Raw genomic sequence first — 6,294 nt, 5'->3', positions numbered from 1 at the left:
AATAAACTACTTTCTCTATCTCTCCATCAACCACCCTCCTATCCATCTCACCAACCCTATATCCATCCCCATATGCTGCAGTTTATTGATTAGAATTCCATGTGGTATCCTGTCAAAGGCCTTAGCAAGGTCCAGCAGTATCACTGTATACCTTATCCAGTTCAGCCGTCACTGTGTTATAAAATGTAAGCAAGTTAGTGAGGCATGATCTATCCTTCACAAAACCATGCTGTCCCCCATACAGTATCCCATTTTCATCTATCCATTCCTGTATTTTTCTCTTGACTACTTTCTCCAAAACCTTGATGACTCCTGATATGCTGATCGGTCGGTAATTTTCAACAGCAGTCTTGGAACCTCCTTTATATGTATGCAGTGGAACTATTTTCCCCTCTTTCCCCACCCCCTTAGGACTAACCCAGACCTGAGACTCAAATTAAACAAAATGGTAAAGGGCACTGACATTTCTTTAGCTGCTTCATGTAAGACCCAAGATAATATACCATCCAATCCCACATATGTATTCACATTAAGGTTTTGTAATATAATATACTATTCACCTCAATTCCCATATAAGCTATTGGTTCCTTCATTCCTGCAATATCACCACTTGGATGATATACTCTAATTCCACTATATCAACTGATTCAGTTACCTCCCTACCATCGGCATTCCTTAAAATCAATCTGCTGTATACATTTTTTCTTTTACTTGCAGGACTTGCAGGATATCAAAAAAACTGTTTGGAATTCTCCTTAGCTTGCGTGGCTAATTTCCTTTCATAATCTGCTTTTGCTTTTCTTGCCACACTCGTTACCTTTCTGGCCTGCACTTTATACCGTTTGCGTGCCTACAAGTCACCTCTTTCTTTAAATTCCCTCCACAGTTGTTTCTTTTTTTGCAGCCCAAGCTTAATCGTGTTATTCATCCATTTAACTCCTCCTTGATTTACTATCCGTACTCTAGGTATACAGTCAGCCATTACCTCCTTCAAACACTCCTTTACCGCTTCCCATGCACTATCAACCTCTAGCCCTTGCAGTTTTACATGCCATGGCACTGAACTAAGCAATCTCCCAAGCTTGTCATACTTAACAGCACGGTAATTCCACATGTACCCTTTCTTAATTGAAAATTCCACACATTTAGCCAACTCCCAGGTCAAGACCTTATGATCACTCTCACACATATTCATTAGTCAAATTCTCAGATGCAATTACTAGGTCAAGCCCATAGTATATTCCATTACAAGCTGTCTCAGGTAGTTATCCCTTAAAATAACTGCATAAAATCCAATTCCTTCCTCCCATGTGTCCTCTCCTCCTTCCAATCAATGTTACCATAGTTGAAATCCCCCATAATAATTACCCTCCTTCCACTCATTGCATCTATTTGTCTATGCATACTATCTCCACCATCTATTCCATCACCTGGTCTATAGCAGTACCCAACTGTATATTTTGTTCCACTAGTCTCAATCTCACACCAAATAGCCTCAAATGTGCTCTCTTCACTGTCCTGCAGTTCAACTTCAATTCTCCTTGGCTGCAGTTCGTTAGCTATCATCAATAACACTCCTCCCCCCATTTTTTTTTCTCTCTGTCCCTGCTGAACACCCTATACCCTTCACATTCTATCCCACTAGCTATATCAACTTCTGTCAGCCATGTCTCACTAATGCCAATAACCTGTGGCCAGGAAGAACCAACCAAGGCCAAAAATTCTTCCTTCTTGTTCTTAATAATGTTTCTAATACTCCTGGCATTAGTATGTATGTGTATATATATATATATATATACACAGGATGTTCGGGATAAATTTGACATATTTATAATTAATTATATTTTTCCGTAAGTTACATGTATTAACACACACTTCTCTTCATTTAAAAGTTTGGACCCTTCTTCATTCATATACAAGATGTCAGAAAGGATGGATAGCTGGAACCCACCTGAATCATGGAAGAGAATAACTTGTATCATGATGATTCATGCCCGCCATCAAAATAAGGATATTACGACTGCTGCCCAATGCTCCCTGAATACAGTAAAAACAATCAGGCATGAACTAGAGACTTGCAATGGTGACTACGAGGATGTAGCAAGAAGAAAGATCCCTAGCAGACGATCTGATTGCGTTCGTACAGCAGAATTCCTCACAAATCTGCAGGAACAGGTGTTGAAGAACCCTGGCATTGGAATTCGGGCTTTGTTCGTGGAGTTGCTAACTGTAGTCAAGCCCTGGATAACAAGGGTAGCCAATGGTAGGCCGTATGTATGGCAGCAGGATTCGGCCCCTTGCCACACCTCTGGGAAAAGTCAAAAATGGTTGTCTGAAAATTTCTACGACTTCACCAGTCCAAATGTTTGGCCTCCAAACTCCCCAGACCTTAACCCCATGGATTATTTTGTATGGGGCGCAGTTGAAAAAGACACCAATCGCACTTCCAGTAATACAAAAGCCCAGTTAATGGATAAAATTAAAACAGTTTTTGCGGCCCTTCCCAGGGAGACTGTAGCATCAGCTTGTTTGAGGTTCCGAAGCAGAATTGAAGCTGTGATCGATGCTAATGGTGGTTATTTTGAGTAAATCTTGTTGATAGTATTGTAATTAACTCTGCCTGTAATGTTTTTTTGTCAATTCATTAAATTTAATAGATACAAAGAAGATTTTCTTTTTCCTTACGAAACTGTCAAATTTATCCCGAACACCCTGTATATATATAGTATATACATATATATATACATATATATATAGTATATACATAAAGTCCAGAAGCCTGTTAGTCCCACCTCTATCTTGATGCCTGATACTAACTATGCCATTCCGATTTGTTCTTCGTACCAGCTCTTGCAGCTTCACCTGTTACACTTGTTATTTTCACATTCTTTAGTCCAGACCTAGATTTAAAATTTCCAAGCCAGCCTTTGCTAGCTGCGAATTTTGAATTGTCTTCTTTATATCTTTATATATATCTTTATATATATATATATTTATTTAGTCTCTTTACGTCTTGAAAAGAGACTTAGAGCTTTGGCTGTGATATTGTAGGCAGTAATTGAAATTCTCTTGATTGCAGTCGTCCAGCCAAATAATCAACAGATCTTCCATTTCAATCAGTATAGCACTTCGGTTACGTGTGCATTTCATACTTGCAGATGTAGATTCAATTTTACCTTGTTCGCAATACTCATCAGCTTTGGATAAAATAGTCCATATTGTAGACTCGTTAAAATCAAATTCGCTTCCAATCTTACTTTTACCACGTTTAAATCTTTTAATTATATATCAAGTTTTGTATCTAAGGTAATTAATTTCCTCCTCTTTTTTTCACTTAATGAACTGGTTGTGGGATTGCTCTTATTCTTCGACATGATTAATGGGCTGTAAAATTTACGAAAAACGTAATTTTTTAATACAACAGAACAACTGGAGCTTGTAATAAGCCCACTCTTAATGCTGGCAGTGAAGTAACTGGCTGGCTCTCAAGCTCTGGGAGTGCAGCTGTGTGGAAGGAATGATGCTCATGACTTTCTTTCTCCTCAAAGCTTGCATGTTTTTGTGGTAAATTTAAAGGCTTGTTAATTAAAACTCTTGCCATGTATATCAAGGGATAGTCGCAATTTAATTTGCTGCGTTAATCAAATCCCATGTTAAGCAAGGGATACCTGTATTCATGCTAATGAGCGATGGGTTTTTTGTGGCTCAAATGACAGAAAAATGTTGAATACATTAAGGGAGAGATTTTAACAAAAGAATGTATCAGAAGTTTGTACTTTTAATGTTATTATTACTTTTTCTTTTGAAGATCTCTAATCTGATACGAACCATTTTCTTACTCCTGATTAGTTCAGTAAAAATAAGCAAGAATATAATTCCTTGCCAAATTTAAACCTGAAGAAACGTGAGAAAAAAATGTGAGAAAGACAGCAGAGTTCTCTCTTTTTTTTGGAAGGGAAATCACATGTTGAATTTAATCACCTTTTAGTATTTGATAGACAATTTTTTTAAATATCCTGAATCCATTTTTTGGAGATAGATAACCAAGAATTTTGGGAAGAGATGAACCTTCTTATCTATGACAGCATATGGTATTATGCATAGCATAAATATCCACAAAAGATTGTAAATGTATAGTATATTAGTACTGGAAGGGCCAAGGATTTTTTTATTTATTTCTTACATATTAGATTAGAGAAATGCTGCTCTAGAGACCAAACATGAACGTCTTTCAGGCCTTCAGTAAGTGGGACCTAAGGACTATCAACACAATGGTGGGATTTGAACCTGCAGCCTATATATTTGGTTGCAGAGCAGATATGCTAACCACTCAGCCAAACAACTGATTGTTTATTCCTCATGATCAACTTTTGTCAGTATATTCAATGCTTTAAAATGGAAAACTTATTTTGATTTCATAAAAATAAAGAGTATATATAAAAGGACAGCTTTGATATGGGAAGAGACACGACAAATTTTAATAAATATTTTTATGTTATCATGAAGAAAAACAGAATCTAATCTATTTCACCATCCTTCTCACACTTGGAATAAAATCTGCAGCAAAGCCTCATTCTTTTGCTGCAGGATAGGGTGAGGAAAAAGGCATGTTGTAAGTATACCACTGATTTTCTTGGCACCCTTAGTTCTAGAGCCTTGCCAGATTAGCCATTTTGCTAAACCGGAAGAGGTTGCATAATAATTCATCAGTACACCTTTGACCCAGTAAATATACCTCTCCCAAGTCTCTATACCATGAATTGCTAGAGACATTTAATTTAATAATAAATGTGTGATAAAATGAAATGAATTAGTATAAATGATCTGTGCAAGCGGATATGGACTTGTGCTTAAACATGACACTACCACCACTGTGAATTGGCCCTTGCTTTAGAAGCCTTAGCTACCGATATACCGATAAATATAAGGAAAATGGGCTAAGGATAATTAAGCAAGTCTGTGCCACATGCAATGCTATCTGCTTGTCCTCGCAATTTTGTGCAGATGTGCAGACATGCTGGATCATCTGTTGCTGGAAAATTGGTTATGTACATGTACTGAGATTTTTTTTGGGGGGGGGGGGGGAACAGAGTAGTGGAAATGCATTTTTCTAACGTTGCATGTTGGAATCCTTAATATACATGAAAAAAAGAAAGTTTTTTTTTCCTCTGAGGAAAAAATGAATTTTTTTTAATACCAAGAGAAAACTAATAACATCTTTCTTTGTACTTTTGAGGTACATTATTTTTTCATGTGAACTTTTATTATTAAAACTTTGCTTTTTTTTTTAAACAAAGAACAAATTTAATATTTTAATTATAAGATTTATATAGAGCCCTGTATGTATATGTATATAGATATTAGAGGAAAATGAGATCCATTGGCAATTTCCAAAACATGCTATGAAGTAACTCACTTTTATAGAAGCTTAAAGTCATCACCAGATTCCTAAATGGTGGTGGGTGTACAGAATACCATATACGTTTTTCATATAGTATTATCATCATTACTAACCTCCTATCAACAAGTTTCCTCCAGATTATTCATTTGGTATCAATCAATATTCCAATATTATCAGATCTTATATTTCTGTCTTCTGAGGCACTTTTTTACTGTATCAATCCATCTATAGCTTGGTCTTCCTCCTGCCAGCTTAGCAAAAAATACTTGTTTCCCTAATCTTTCCTCTCCCATTCTGTTTAAGTGACTGTACCACCCAAGATTAGTTCTACTAAATACATTCCTGAATGCTAATAATCTCAAGTTCTTTCCTAATTTTTTTCAGAACTCTCACATCTGTGGTCTCGCAGTCTTTGGTCAAGTGTTTTATGTTTTATTTCTAACCCAGCTCTCAGATCCTTAAGTTAAAATTGGTTTGACCACTGTCTTGTATACAGCTAGTTTAATTCAAAAGAAAGATTCCGGGTATTGCGACCACATGTTTATTAAGATAAATAAAAATAAACAAACTAACAGGTTTTGTATGTCACTTGACTTACATCTTCAGGGGTTAAAGGTAACTAAAAGTTTAAACACAAGAAATGAGAAATTACTCAAAATAGTCCATTCTATGATGTTATGGCCGTCTAACTGTTCATTAAATTAGAAAATCCGAATGCAGAATCTGTGCATGCTAAGTTTGAACAATGCTGGATGTTGTCACGTTCTGTTGTTCACGTTCACATGGTCCGAGGTCTGACTTAGGTATAGGTATTTTTTTTATCAATGCTGACAAAACTTGGTGTAGAATTAGGCCCTGGTTTTTGTTGCAATGCGTTGGAATTCTAAGCATAT

This window comes from Typopeltis vanoorti, chromosome 24, assembly GCF_054136105.1.
Source record: "Typopeltis vanoorti isolate ZY-2024b chromosome 24, IOZ_Tvanoo_1.0, whole genome shotgun sequence".
Lineage (NCBI taxonomy): Eukaryota > Metazoa > Arthropoda > Arachnida > Uropygi > Thelyphonidae > Typopeltis > Typopeltis vanoorti.
The sequence above is the reverse complement of the archived record's forward strand: the minus strand, read 5'-3'. Positions refer to the sequence as shown.